The sequence below is a fragment of the Triturus cristatus genome, chromosome 7, assembly GCF_964204655.1.
Source record: "Triturus cristatus chromosome 7, aTriCri1.1, whole genome shotgun sequence".
Lineage (NCBI taxonomy): Eukaryota > Metazoa > Chordata > Amphibia > Caudata > Salamandridae > Triturus > Triturus cristatus.
In genome coordinates this window covers 610,592,185-610,607,894 of record NC_140590.1, presented here as the reverse complement: position 1 = coordinate 610,607,894, position 15,710 = coordinate 610,592,185, and positions in this window count along the sequence as shown.

Genomic DNA, 15,710 nt, shown 5'->3' with positions numbered 1-15,710 from the left:
TTGACGGGGTTCCTACCCGTTGTGGTGCCATTGTGAGCCTAGACCCGCGGTTAAAGCTTTAGGATTTCTTACTTTATTTTACATTTTTCCTTTCTTTGGTAATTCTTTTCCATTAAACTTTCTTACTCAATAATAATCTTACTAATATTCCCCTACTTTTCCTTTCCCCCATTCATTCTTTCTATTGATTTTCTTGACTCTTTCTTTTATTTCAGCCTTATTCTCTTCCCCTTCTCTTCTCCTGGTATTTCTGTGGTAGGCCAGAGTACCCTGTTTTTTGCTACACCATCTTTCTTCTTTTTATTATATATTTTCTAATCTATAATTTTCTTTATCATGACAAGTATATTTACTCTTGAAATATTAACTCAGTTTGACATTGCCCCAATATGACGAGTACTCACCCCTATGTACCATTACCTGGAATGTTCATGGACTCACCCACTAAATTAAAAGGAAAAAAGTACTTTCTTATCTGCAATCCAAACACGTTGATGTGGCTTTAGTGCAAGAAACCCATCTAGATGCACTTGAATCTGATAAACTTTGCAGGGATTGGGTGGGGAAGGTTATCCATAGCAGTGCTCAAAAATATAATCCTACAGACAATACTCCTATTCATAAATGTGATGTGGCGATCCTCATTCGCAAATCAATCCCTGTCACAGTCTCCAAAACTTGGTCAGACCCTGATGGTCGCTATGTATTTGCTAAACTACGTATTGGGAATTCTTTTATTTGCCTGGGATCAGTTTACGCTCCAACAGGAAATAAGAAATCATTCTTCCTCCAATTGAACCGGCTACTAATGGAGATTGATGCCTCACAATATCTTATTGGTGGAGATTGGAACCTTGTGCGAGATCCAATTCTAGACAAAACGGGTCTGTTAGATAAATGGAATGCGGAAGATAGAGCAATTTTAGATGATATAATTTCAGACAATGGATTAGTTGATCACTGGTGTCTTAGTCATCCACCAGACAAAGAATACACATTATTTTGCCCCACTCATGGCACATTCTCTCGTTTAGATTATTTTTTAACATCGCATAGAGTGGTTCAATTGGTAATGGAGTCTTGCATTTTAGAAGCAGCTTTATCCGATCATTCCCCTGTTCTTTTGTCCCTTGATCTTGGACTCTCTCGGCCAGGACACAAACCACGGCGAATGAGAATTCAATGGCATATGACCCCCAAGGGTAAACTTTAACTGCAATCCCATCTTCAAGATTATCTTTCTATTAACAAGAATTCTGTAACTTCTAGTAGGACTCTCTGAGCTGTGGCTAAGGCCACTCTTAGCAGTCAGTTAATGCGTGACGCAGTGCTCTTTAGTAAGCAGAATACTGCATGACAAATAGAGCTGGAATGTGACATTCAATCTTTCTCTCGTCTACACACATCTACCCCAACTTTACAGAACCGTAAATTGTAGAGCAAGCACGTATGGCTTTAAACAATCTTTTCACCTCTAAAGCTGAGTTTGCTCTGCAGAGAATGAAGGAAAGACATTATGAACAAGGGGAGAAGGCAGGGAGATTGCTAGCAGCACAATTGCGTCAAAGAGAGGCAGCCATGGCAATTCCAACTATTCGATCAATGCAAGGTGACATTCTCATGAGACTTCAAGAGATTGTCAATGAATTTTCTTCCTTTTACCAATCCCTTAATACTCCAAGCAATCAATTATATTTAGATAAAATGTCTTCCTTTCTTACAGGAGTGGGTCTTCCTTGTCTTTCTGACGATGGTAGAGCCCTACTTGAGGTAGAAATTACTAGGGATGAAATTTCTAAAGCCATTACTGCTCTACCTTACCATAAAGCCCCTGGGGAAGATTGATTCCCTGCTGAATTTTACCGTTGGGCAGGGCACAATGTTATTGATACATTACATTCTGCGTTTCAGGAAGCAGATAGGTAATCTTCATTAGGACCTCTTTCTAACAAGGCAGTTATTGCAGTATTACCCAAACCTGGTAAAGATCCTCTACTATGCAGAAGTTACAGTCCCATCTCTTTATTAAATTGTGATATCAAAATCCTATCCAGCATTGTAGCGTCCCGCCTCCGTAAAGTCTTAGCCTCCCTACTGCACCACACCCAAGTGGGCTTTGTTCCGGGGCGTTCCTCCCAGAATCATTTACGTACATTAGCCCATACATTGTGGTCTACTAAACATCTCACAGAGAATGCATTAGCCCTTTCACTTGGCGCTGAAAAAGCGTTTGATCGCATAGAATGGGAATATCTTTTTGCAGCAATGCAACGATTTGGGATAGGCGATCAATTTATAACTAAAGTCCGCTTGCTGTATGGCAATACCTCTGCTCAGGTGAATTGCGGGGGTTTTCTGTCTGATACATTTCAGATTCGGAGGAGTACACGCCAGGGATGTCCTTTATCCCCATTCTTTTTCTTTTGGCAATGAAGCCATTAGCTGCTACAGTTCGTCAATCTGCTGAAATCACTGTGTTCCCCTCCCAATTAGACACTCTAAAATGTACCTTATGCAGATGACATACTACTCACCCTTACAAATCTCTCCTGTTCTTTTCCATCCCTTCTTAAAATCATTGCTGACTTTTCTTCCTTCTCAGGCTATAAAATTAACTAGGATAAGAGTGAGTCTCTACCCATTTCTGATGGAACTACAAAAGCATCTATATACGGCTTTCCTTTTCATTGGCAATCCTCACGCCTTAAATAACTTGGAATTTTAGTTAATAAAGGCTTGGAAAACATGGTCACTGACAATTTAGCCCCTTTGCTTTCTCAAATGCAACGAGATTTGGATAAGTGGAACATTTTGGGACTATCTCTTTGGGGTAGAGTCCAAGCCATCAAAATGGTCACTCTCCAGTCTTTCATTTATATTTTAGGCATGCTTCCCCTTCAAATCCCTTTATCTAAGCTTCGATCGATTGATTCTAAAATTAAATCCTTTGTATGGGGCTCTGCTAGACCTCGCCTTGCAATGGCAAAATTAAAAGCTCATCAACTATATGGAGGAATTGGTCTTTCATCCATTGAACACTATTCCCTTGCATTGCACATCTCTCAATTTTCTTATTTCTTGCCAGGTCAAAAAGATATTCCGCAATGGGTCCATATAGAGCGTCATCTTTTAGCTACAGACTCCGGTCTCTCTCTTTTGTATGGAAGCCATTCTGATCCTAAAAACCCGGTTTTATCAGCAATGCGTAAATCTTGGCAAAGAGGGCATCGTCTCTTGGATTCAAATGCACGTATTTACATCAAGGCTCCTTTGTGGAATAATTCAAGTATACGCATAAATGGTCGTATGTTATTTTGGCCATTATGGCAAGCAGTAGGCATTCATTCCCCAGATCAGCTTCTTCATAATGGTGAATTTAAATTCTTATCACAATTAAGGGAGGAATTTAATCTTCCTATTCAACATTCGCTTAAATACGTTCAACTTCAACAATGTTTGAAGAAACATTTGGGGTTGCCCCCTTGGCTGCTTCAAACATCTCCAATATTATCTTATTTGTATGTGTGGGGGAAACATAAAGGAGTGACTTCTGGTCTCTATAAAACCTTTACACTCCATCTTTTTCCACAAACCCTCTCTCATAATCTCCAACTTAAGTGGCAAACTTGTTTATCAAGTTCTTTTACAGCTGTGGAATGGGATAACATACCAGAAGGTCTACATAAAGGAGTTCGTGAAGCACAGCTTAAATTTTGCCTGTTTAAAATTCTTCATGATTGGCATTGGTCACTGGTCAAACTACATAAAGCTGGTTTACTTTCACACACTGATTGTTGGAGATGTTCCGCTTCTGGCTGTGACACAACTCACATTATTTGTGAATGTCCAAGAATTAAACCTTTTTTGAATTATGTTGGTAAAACATTACACTCTACAATCCCCTTACAATTACCATTTACATCTGCCAACATTCTTTTACATGATCTACATCATTCTCCTAAACTTTCTAAACCACAACACCGTCTCTTCCACACTGCAGTAGCTACAGCTAAAATTTGTATTTTACGCAATTGGAAATCATCATCCCCACCCTCTCAAGAAGAATGGTTAGTGGCAATGATTCAGACAGCTTCATATGAACGATTGATTTATAACCTCCAGTATCAAGTTGATATATTTCTACAGACCTGGTCACCCTTCCTTAAAGCCAAAGCTGATGAAACTGACAAGTCTCTTGTCCCCCTTAATACACTCAGTCAATTGGACTAATTCTTCTTTTTTTTTTTCACTAAGTCGTTCCCATTATTATTTACTCTATCATTCTCATTTTGTTCTATTCACATCATATTAACCTTCCTTCATTCATTTTCTTCTTCCTTTCTGTTTGTACTCTGGCTTCACTTCTTATTTTCTTATCCCTCCCCCTCTTTTGTACCCTAAACTTTTACTAGACGAGTATTTTTAATTTTTATACGATAATATATTTCTATATTATTTTTAAGATGTTTTTATGTCTAGTCATTGCTTCATATTTACATTTAACCTATTTATATTTATTAATTAATATTGTATGCATTATCAATTTATTATATATATTGACTTTCACTATTTATTATATACTTATTTATATATTTCATATTTATTAGTTTTTTAATCAACAACAAATGTTATACCTCCATTGATATCTTTTATGCTTATAGTATTTATTAACAATTTATTGTTGCCTTGTTCTTAACTTGTATTATATTGTAAAACTCAATAAAAAAGTTCAACACAGATTTGACAATACCTTCCGGTGAACGTGCATTCACTGAAAGCAAGCCACAATGCCTTTTCAACTCGTGCTCTTCACATGTGTCATACCCAATTTGGTTGCTTATGCACAGTGTGGCAATGCCGCTTTGAGGGTGGCCAATAAGAAATTAACCCTTGTCAACCAGGCCTCGTTTGGTACTGTAACTGTAGCAATAACTGTCAGTTACTGATCGACACCCATTCATTTGAACTGGAGTGTGCCATTCCTGAACATCTAAACGCGTATTTTAAAAAGAATCCTGCGGCTTTCATTTACATACCAATTACTTTTTCTGTGCTAAATAGGCTGAAACTCCATAACAGGCACCAATGGGAACTTTTACCACCAAAACATCCCTCACAGGCAGCATGTTATAGCGCCACCCATTTCCTACTCGTCACTCTGATGAGTTGGAAAATGGTGTTGCCACTCTGTGGAGTGATTGACTAGCAACTCAAGTAACAGAGGGCCACTGCCCTACCTGCCCGTGGCTGCTTAGAAAATAGGACGCTGCTACATGTCATAAGTGGGTTGTCTCGTCACACTCCCGAGAACTGTAGGAGGCAGTCTACAGTGATTACATTAGTACATCAATTTGGCACACGTGCACATGTCGATCTGAAATGTGCCAGGCAGGAGGAGCCACAAAAGGCAGTCAGGCACAGAGCACAGAATGTCGGGCCCTGGGGAAAGTAGAGTCGCAGTCTAGTCTTCCCCCGGGATCTTCGCGCATAGGCCAGAAGGACATGGTGGGAGTGGGTCAAGGGGTTGGCCAAAGGGAGGGATTAGGGTAGGTTATAAAGGTGCAGTAGAGGAGGTTTCAGCCTCTTCCTGCACCTGGCACCACCGGGAAGAGTTAACTGAAGTTAGGTGGGTATCAATCAGGCGGGTGGCTTGCTAGTGGGCCGTTAGGCCATCAGACATTTTTTAAATTTGAAGTGCCTTATCTGCGGGTATCCAGCTGGCATGGTGGAGACCGATCATGAGGCAGTGAGGGCCACGCTACAGGTGCTTCACCAGATGGGTCACGTGGACCTGCTGCGGCCCGGTGTCCTGGACCAGGTGTGGGTTGGCATGGTTCAACCCCTGTGGTCTGCTTCCGTGGTAGTTGCAGTGGTGGCGTGCCAGGAAGAGCTGCCGCCGCTGAAGAAATCAGCCGCAAGCAGGGGGCGGGGCCAGCTTAAGAAGCTGGCCCCAAACGCAGAGGTCAGAGGCAGAGCCTGCCCACGCGGCTGCAAGCTGTGAGCCGGGGATGGGACTAAGCATAACTGAATCGGCCCAGAAGAGCACTGGAGCCGGTACGGATTCAGGGACAAATGAGCTCCAGGGAAAAGATGCCCCTCTGGACCTCGTGTGTAGGCCTCTCCCTGGGAGCCTACAAAGCGGGACAGAGCGTGGCATGTCCCCCATAATAAAGAAATTGAAAGGGGCAGGGGCCCAGGTGGTTACTCTCAGGTGGGATGTGGGGGGTAGGGAGGCAGGTAGCCGGGGGAGAATCCCTCCATCTTGCCTAGGTGGGAAAGGCTAGATCTAAAAGCCAAGATACAGGAACAGCGCCGGATCATCAAAGAGACAGAGCTGGAGTCCATGGGCTGAGGGTTGCACCCCCTCCCGTGGGAGGAGGAATCAGCACTAGATCAGGTCCCCGATGCAGAGGTAGAGGGGACAAGTGGGTGTGATTCAGGGACAAGCTGCAGAGAGGGAGGGAACCAGGGACATCCTGTACGGCAGAGAGGCCTGGTGGTGCTGGGGACCCCTCAGGTTGGAGCAGCCTGAGGGGGGCCAAAACCAGCAGGTGAGGCTGGTAGGAATAGAGTATTGCCGGTGGGGTGCAAAACGACCTTGAGATGCTGGTTGGAAACAGCAGGTGGCCTACCCTCCAACAAGGGATCAGGCGGCATCTGTAGCGACAGAAGAATGCAGTGGTCTGAGTAGAAAGAATGGGAAGGGTCAGAATAGAGCAGTGCATGAGGTGATGTGGATGCCTGCAGAGGATGAGGCTGAAATACTGTTGGATTGTGGGTACGAGAGTAATGATTTGGAAGAGGATGAAGTACGTGATGAAGAGGACATGAGTGTGGGGGTTTCTGGGGCTCCGGAGAAGACAACTAGGAAGGTTGGTGTTTTGCAGGGGGCAAGTGCGGCCAAGGACAAGTCGAAGACAACAGGTTCGAAGAAGGCCGGCAACCGGGGAAAAGACAAAGAGGCCCATGGAGGATTATCAGGTGAGGGTGACTGATGCACGGCATGGGTAGGGGTGCTGAAGGCTGCTAAGAAAAAAGACTGCTGGTTGGTGGGTGTGGGTGACAGGTCTGTAAGAGGCCCGCATGGGGGGCAGCTCCTTATCCTTTAAGGCTGCGGTAGCCTGGAATGCCCTCCCTTTTGAACTGCGCATTATTCAGGACCTCAGACTATTTAGGAAACATCTAAGGACTATGCTGTTTGACTAAGCTGTGCTCTTCTCATTTTGCTCCGCTTCCTGTTGGCTTTCATGCCGGGACACTCCTGAGTAGCTGTGCGCATTACAAATACCAATAACATAACATAACATAAGAGACTTGATGGTGAACACAGGCACAGCAGCGGTTCCTGTGTTAGGCGCAAAGGATATCGAGGCGAAACATTTAGTTGGCGCAAGTGTCCAGACAGACAAGGTAGAAGGGAGTGAAGGGAAGGAGGAAAAAGGGGACAATAATCACCACAAGAAGCTGCCATACATGGGACTGGCAATGCCTTTGGGGTCACAAATGTTTGACAAAACAAGAAATAGGATATGGAAGCAAGAATACATCGATGTGTTCAAGTTGCTCCATAGGGAGATTTAGGTGAAAGAGGGATCAAAAGAAGAGGAGTGGGAGCTGATGAGGAGACAAAGGGTGTTATATTTCATATCAGTACCCTGATATGGGTCCAGGGAACATCGTACACTTTCTCTATATCATCTCCCCGTCATTTCATATGAACAAGCCTTATAAGGACATAACTCCAGATAAGGACAGAATGCCTTATAGGGACATCACGCCTTATAAGGAATGCAGCCTTTTATGCACTAAACCTTTCACCTAGTTTTATTTTGAGGGTGGGTTTTTCCCAATCGATATTGCTAAGATGTCATCCTTAGCACAAATGAATAATTGATGAGTACACTCTCCAAGAGGTATCCTTCACCTCTCCCATCAACGCACAAGATTTAATCCCCAACGTCATCCTCTTCCTGAACAATGGGTAACACAGGTATATAGACTGTATAAATACAGCACCTCTTGCTACCAGAGAGCAGGAGGGAACCGAGACTTCAAGGCCGACACACTGACCAGAGATGCTGCAGCTCTGGCATGCCATTGCTCCATCTGACAGTGGTCTGACGATCGCGGGGTGTCCAGCTCAAGTCCAGGATGAAATCCCACACTCTCACTATTCAGGTATGGGGGTTTGACTCAATCCTAGTGGGATTCTTGGTTCTTAGGCTCTTAGGCTCTATAGCACCTACTCAGATGCTAGGTACACTTAGGTACATCTAGTCAGGCATCGTAGGAGTACGCACTTTATTTTATAAATGCATTTTATATTCATGTATGTATTCATGACTATTGCAAAATGGTAGAACAATACTATTCCTTTTTATTCACTGTACTGCTGGTTGTATATCTCTGCTACTGTGTTACAATTGTAACAACGCACTTATTTTAAATGAGAAGAACTACGGTACAATAAATTCTTATTGTAAAAATGACTGTTTCTTCTCTGTATCTCTCTGAGAGCAAAACAACAATGCACGAGTAACTGGGTGAAAAGTAGTTTATTGTTTCCACGAGTCTGAGGTTATTGTGTTCTGAGGTTGCCAAAAACGAATCTCTCTGATAACAGGAGATTCTAGTAGCACTACGAGCTAGCTAATGCAAACCATAGGCTAACATATGCAGCAGGGGTGCACAGAGTCAGTCTGCCACCAGCGCCACAGTATATGTTATCCGTAAACAGCGTAGGTCCTGCATGACAGGGTACTATTGGGACTACACTAAATGGCGCCCAACCTGGTAAATTGATGGCGCACTTACTCAACAGTAGAATCTGAGTAGCCCAGAGGCGCTTATTCTCAGATACCCTACTTACAAAACCCAGAGACGTCTGGAGTAAGTGGGCAAAAACACCCTCACAGCTGAGTAGGCGAGATATCCTATTTATTGGCTGTTGGTTAATCAAACCTGAAGGAACAATTCCCAAAATTGTGCATAAAACCTTTGCATAAAAACCTTTACATAAAACTTCCTTAAAAACAGTTATTCCGTGTTTTTAACACAATGGTTGAACAAGGGGGAGATTTAAACGATCTAGCCCCGGTTCTAAATCTGTCTGGTGAGGAAGATGCGGATGCAATCCAAATTGCAGCCAAAGTAAGACAAACTTTAACAGTTAAACTACTCAAACAAGGGTTATCACCCAGAGGAGGTGTAGTAATATTCGTGATAGAGGCACACGAAGATTTCAAAACAGAGGTATTCTACTCATGGGTTATATTCCCAGAAGCCAATGCTGTAACAAAAACCTTTCATTATTACATACATGATGACATTTAAGCGGTCTACACTCCTCTTGAGGAGACTGAGATACTGATTACTTTTCAGGAACATATATTCTGGTTTAATGGTGCCCTACCCCACATAAAAACAGGAGCAAGGCTTGGTCCTTTAGGGATTCCAGAGCAACATGGCCGATATTAGCTATCTATGCACCACATTCAGACATTGACACAATGCCACAGGATGAACTACTTGTTCAACACAAAGAGTTGATAAAACTCTACAGAAATATGACACACTTTATCTTAAGGACACTAGCGGTCCAACCTACAGTAATTGCACCAAATTCTGCTCCTACACAGAGCACAGGTACTAAAATTCCTTTCTGAGTAGCTCAGAAAATAACCCAGTTAGAAGCAGTATTCCCAAATCTCACACCATTTGAAAAACACAGAATGTTAACAATCTGTTTGCCCATGGGGATTACACCACAGTTAGAGGATTGCACCTCTTGGGGTACAGTCTTTGCTGCCATATATACCAGAACACATGGTATTCCTTCATTATCAGTAGTACCAGATGTATTAAGACAAATACAAAAGGACTATGGAGCAGAACCTTCCCTGAACTTAGGGATGAAGTTGTTAAACAACTATGACCAGGTATCAGCCACAATACTAGCTAACATTAAAGGGGAAGCAGCATCAGTGGCAATCTGCCAACGCCTAAGGGAGTTCTCTCCATTAGAACAGGAGAATGAACTACCCAAAATAATTGACACTGCATATGCAGAATTAAGCATGGATTGTTTGGGGGGAAAAACTTTGAAACCTCAACTACAGGGCAGTCCTGAATAGGACACTTTTAAACAGACACCTACTTCTTCTAAAAAGAAGTGGGATAAAAAAGAAAACTCTAAAGACAAGAGATCTCAGTCCTGAGGTAGGTCTCCACAGCAGGAGCACTCTTAAAAGAGGTACAACCTTAGGAATAGAAACAATTTTAGGAAACCTGACAGGTATCAGGATACTGATACACATTCCTCTCGTTCCTTTCATTGCTCGAAGAAAGGCTCCTAAAGAGAAGGACAGTCAGAACACAGGGAGGAAGGCACACAGTCAAGAGACAAGCAGCGTGCCCAAGACTTTACTTCTAAGAAAGAAGATAAGCAAAATCCAAAACCTCAATTTAAGAAAAAGAAAGTTGCTGGTCTGAAAATCAGACATGCCCAGAATTCTGAGGACACAACTTCTGAACGGGGAATGGGCTCTTACGATGTTAGACAGTGCGGCAGAAGTAACAATAGCTCGCCTGAACCTGAAGGAATTTCTGGTGACAGCGGAGTTGAATGATTACATCATGGTGGAAACACTAGACATAAGGGTGAGCATCCCACATAAGTTAGATGAAATAAAACTCCAGCTGGAGGGGGACAAGCCCAGGAAAGTAAAAGCTCTTTTTTGGAAGAACTTATCATCTGGTTATGACATCCTGTTAGTAGAACAAGATTGGCCGCCTGCATTCGTAATTTAGTTCCATAGGGGAGAAAGTATAATTTTTCCTGCGTTTTTCAACAACGTTCCAGTTCACCTAAAACACGCATATGCACAGGAGTGGGCATTAGTCCAAGCTCCAGCATTGTACAAAAATCACGCAGGGTGAGATGAGAACTCAACCTACTATGTGATCCGGTTAAAAGTTTCACCTAATGCTCAGAGGCAATACCCAATAAAGTAAGAAGCTAAAAACCAAGCCAGGGAGATCTTAGATCAACTTGAATACCAAGGGGTCATTGAATAATGTACCTCACCAATGAACAATCCTTTGTTTGCTGTCACTAAATCCAACAAGACACATCATCTAGTTTTAGATTACAGACATTTAAACTCATGCAGAAAGACATTTGCTGTCCAAAATACACATAGTGCTGCACTAATGAATACCATTGAATAACGTCGTAGATTTCCATTATGCGCAAAAAATACAAAACCACACTTGATATCTCAAATGGATTTTTCTGTCAAAATATAGCGCCTGAAAGCAGGTATCTAACAGCCTTCAGTGCGTTTGGGTCCCAGCGACAATTCTGTCGGTTGGCACAAGGGTATAAAAACAGCCCAGCTGTATTTTCAGCAAGAGTAACAGAGTTACTTCAAAATTTTGATGAAGAAGCGTTGTCCTATGTGGATGATATTTATCTGACAGACGATGACTTGAAGAGGCACTTGACCAGGGTAAGCACCATAATTATGGGATTTGCCAGAGAAGGCTACAAATTTAACTTTAAAAAATCAAATATAGCCCACCTCACTGTCCTATTTTTCGGATATGAGCTGTCAAGTGAAGGCCAAAGTCTGGCAGCTAACTTTTTGGAAAAGTGTGTGCTGCTCCAGCCTCCTAAATCATTTAAAAATGTACAATCAATACTAAGATTCCTAAATTTCGGCTGGACATACATTTTAGATTATGCACAAAGGGTAAAACCTTTCTATGACTTAGATTATGCACAAAGGGTAAAACCTTTCTATGACTTAATAAAACCTGACTTTTCAGCCAGAGATTGGACACAAGTACATACTAATATTCTTCATTTACTCTAGGAAGACATGATTGCTTCCAAACACTTACAGACATGCGTAAACGTACGCTACTTAGTGATCGAATATTAGCGGGTCAATGCGGGTACACTTATTTGACCTTTAATGAGGGAGAAACTGTACCTATCGCTTACAAATCACACCTGTACACAAATGCAGAAATGCGTTTCACTTCAACAGAAAAAATCCTGACAGCAGTTCAGACTTCTGTAGCAAGAGGAAGAGCACTGGCTCAGAGGAAATGCACCATTGTCGTGACTCCAGTACCAGCTTTAGAAGCTGTTACAAAGGCCAGCATCCCAAATGCGAAAGCATTACCTCCTAGGTGGATACAATGGGCTAATTCTCTTACTTCAACAGACGTTGAATACAGATTTGATCCCAGTTTGAAAACTCAGGCATTCCTGCAATATGAAAAAGAATATCCTCTACCTAATGAAATCTTGCCTCTTGACCAGTATGAATATATTATATACACTGACGGATCTGCGCAACCGGCCATAGGAAGTAAGCAACAATATTTTTCCGCATGTGCTATTGTTAAAGGTCGCATGTGTGATGGCAAGTTCCATCCTAGTTGCACAAAAATGCAATCTCTTGGAGACTGCATGGCTCAGTTGGCAGAATTAAAAGCACTAATACTTGCACTTGCAAAAACGGATCACGAATTCCCCACACTAATTGTGTGTGATTCTTTTTACTGTGTAAAGTCGTACAATGAGTACTTACAACATTGGGAACAAAACGGGTTTAAGGACGTAAAAGGTGGCATAATTAAGCACAAAATACTATGGGAACAGGTAGCGGAATTGAAATCCGAACTACCAAGGACTCACGTGATCCATACGCTGAGTCATCAACGTGATGGCATTCACGTTGAAGGGAATTCATTGGCTGATGATGCCACAAAGGGGGCTGTACGCACAGCTTCTGTATCTGCACTGACTCATTCGAAAACGAGAATAGACGGAGATATAATGGTAGCTGTCATCGCATCACGCAAAGGCAGCACAGCAGAACCTAAAAAAATTCTACTCAAATACTCATACAAATTAGATGCACAAAACATTCCATATGCCCAGATTCCTGGAGTGGGGGATAGAGTAATACTAAATATGGACCTTAGGCAAGGGTTAATATTAGCTGCACACGAGGGTTTGGGCTCTGCGCACACAGGCGTTACGGTGACTATTTCTTTACTGAAACAGCGCTACTGGTGGCCATGGTTATCCAAGCACACTAAAGATTATGAGGTCCATTAGGATATAGGGCGGAAAAACACCCCGACCACCATGGAAGCGGAAAACAACCGCCGGTCGGCCCCGTGGGAAAACCGGCGGCCAAATTAGCATTAACCGCCCAAAAAATCCGGCAGAAAACCAACAACCCGCCGCAAGTATAGCGGAGACACCGCCCCGGAAATGAGTATATCCCCGAAGGTCCCACGGTGCGTACTGCCATCTCCGACCGCCACGGTCGCACAATGGGATGAATGGGAGCGCCAGCGGAAGAGCTGAAGCACAGCCACCGCGGCGGACAAACCGTCAAAAATATGGCAGATGAAGCCAAAACCACACAAGAAGGCCAAAAAGTGCACACAGAAAACTAGAGATGCCTCCCAAATACACAAAACACACCCCAATGACACATTCACATGGCAAAATGAAAAATACAAATCCCAGGACTACACACCTGTCAGCAACACCCCAATTGGACACACCCACATAGCTGTGTATAAAACCAGCCCCTTCACTGACCACAATCCCTTGCAAAACTCCAGGAGAGAAGGGACACATACCCCAGCTGACAGGAGAGGCAAAGGTCACAACATCACTAGCCACTAGCCACACCACACACAGCACCACCACCACCTCCAAACCAGCACAACTAACCCACTGCACAACACACACCATACCTAGCACAACCACAACCACCACTCACACCCCTGCACCCACAATCACTTTGCACACCACACACCATGGCCACACAGAAAATGCCCAAATTCACTGAGAGTGAGTTGAAGGTCATGGTAGATGAGATAGTCAGAGTGGAAGCTTTTTGGTACCCTGGTCCAAAAGACACCATTAGCCACAAGGACACAAATGTGGACTAGGATAGTCCAAAGGGTCAATGCAGTAGGGACCACCCCAAGATCAAAAAAGGAGATCATGAAGCGGTGGCATGATCTGAAGAGGGTGGTCAAGGAGAGGAGGAGCAAGAACCGTGAGCTGGCTCAGAGAACTGGCGGTGGCCCTCCCATTCCACAAAAAACATTCACACAATGTGAGGAGAAGCTGCTTGCCATACTGCATCCAGAGAGTCTCACAGGAGTAGCCGGGGGAGTGGAGGTTGATAAGTACAAACAAATGACTACCGCCACTCTGATATGTACTGCCTTGCACAACTACAAAGCTACACCACCTAGGACACACACCATCCATCTGCACCACACACTCACAAAAACATGGCTCACAGATCCAACATTCACCCACTCCCATTCACCACAAACATAGCTAACAACATAACCATGGGGGCATGTGTACAGGCAGACAGCACTACAACAACCACCAGGCCCCCTGGCCCACACCTGAGCAGGATGGATCCCTCCCCCACCCCACTCAGGAGCAGTTGGAAGCCATTGCAGTACACCAAACAAACTTACAGATAGGTAGCCATCTTCACAATGAGAGTGTTTGTGTCTGGGAGGGCTGCACTACTTCTCCCACCATGCCCCCTGTCCCACACCTGAGCAGGATGTATCCCTCCCCACCACACCCAGGAGTAGTTGGAAGCCATTGCTGTACAACAAACAAACTTACAGGTAGGTAGCCATATTCACAATGAGGATGTCTGGAGGTGGGGGGCCTGCACCACTCCTCACACCATGGCCCCTGTCCCACAGCCTAGCGTGATGGCTCCCCCCACCACCCCACCCAGAAACACGTGTCAGCCATTACACAACCCTCATCAAACTTACAGGTAGGTAGCCATATTCCCTGGGAGGGTGTTTGTGGCTGGGAGCGCTGTACTTCTACTCCCAACATTCCCTGTGTCCCACACCTCAGCAGGATGGAACCCTCCCCCACCCCACCCAGGAGCAGTTGGAAGCCATTGCAGTGCAACAAACAGACTTTGCAGGTAGGTAGCCATTTTCATAATGAGGGTGTTTGTGTCAGGGAGGGCTGCACTACTATTCCCACCATGCCCCCTGTCCCACACCTGAGCAAGATTGATCCCTCCCCCACCCCACCCCACCCCACCAAGGAGCAGTTGGAAGCCATTGCAGTACAACAAACAAACTTACAGGTAGGTAGCCATCTTTGCAATGAGGGTGTCTGGGGCCTGCACTACTACTCCCATCGTGCCCCCTGACCCACACCTGAGCATGATGGATCCCTCCCCCAACCCACCCAGGAGCAGTTGGAAGCCATTGCAGTACACCAAACAAACTTACAGGTAGGTAGCCAGTACGTGCACCCACCCATTTTTCCAAAATTAAATGGTGCCATATGACAATACCAGCCCTCACATTGCACAAAGAGCCATACCTACCCCATTGCCAAGCACAGTGTGCACACAGGTAAGCCAAGGAAACTGTCACAACCACCAAAGTGTGACACACCAATGCACAAGTAGAAGAAAGACTGGGCACATTCATGCACAGCAACTAGTTATATGTGCATCACCATGAGGCAAGTGCAACAAGGACCATTCTCAAAATATGAAAGCATGTGTGGTGGCACAAATCAAGATATGCACATGACAGGACAAAGGGATGCAGGAGATGACAATGGCCAGTCCATGGCCAGATGTGACGTCTGCTAGTCAGACAACTAA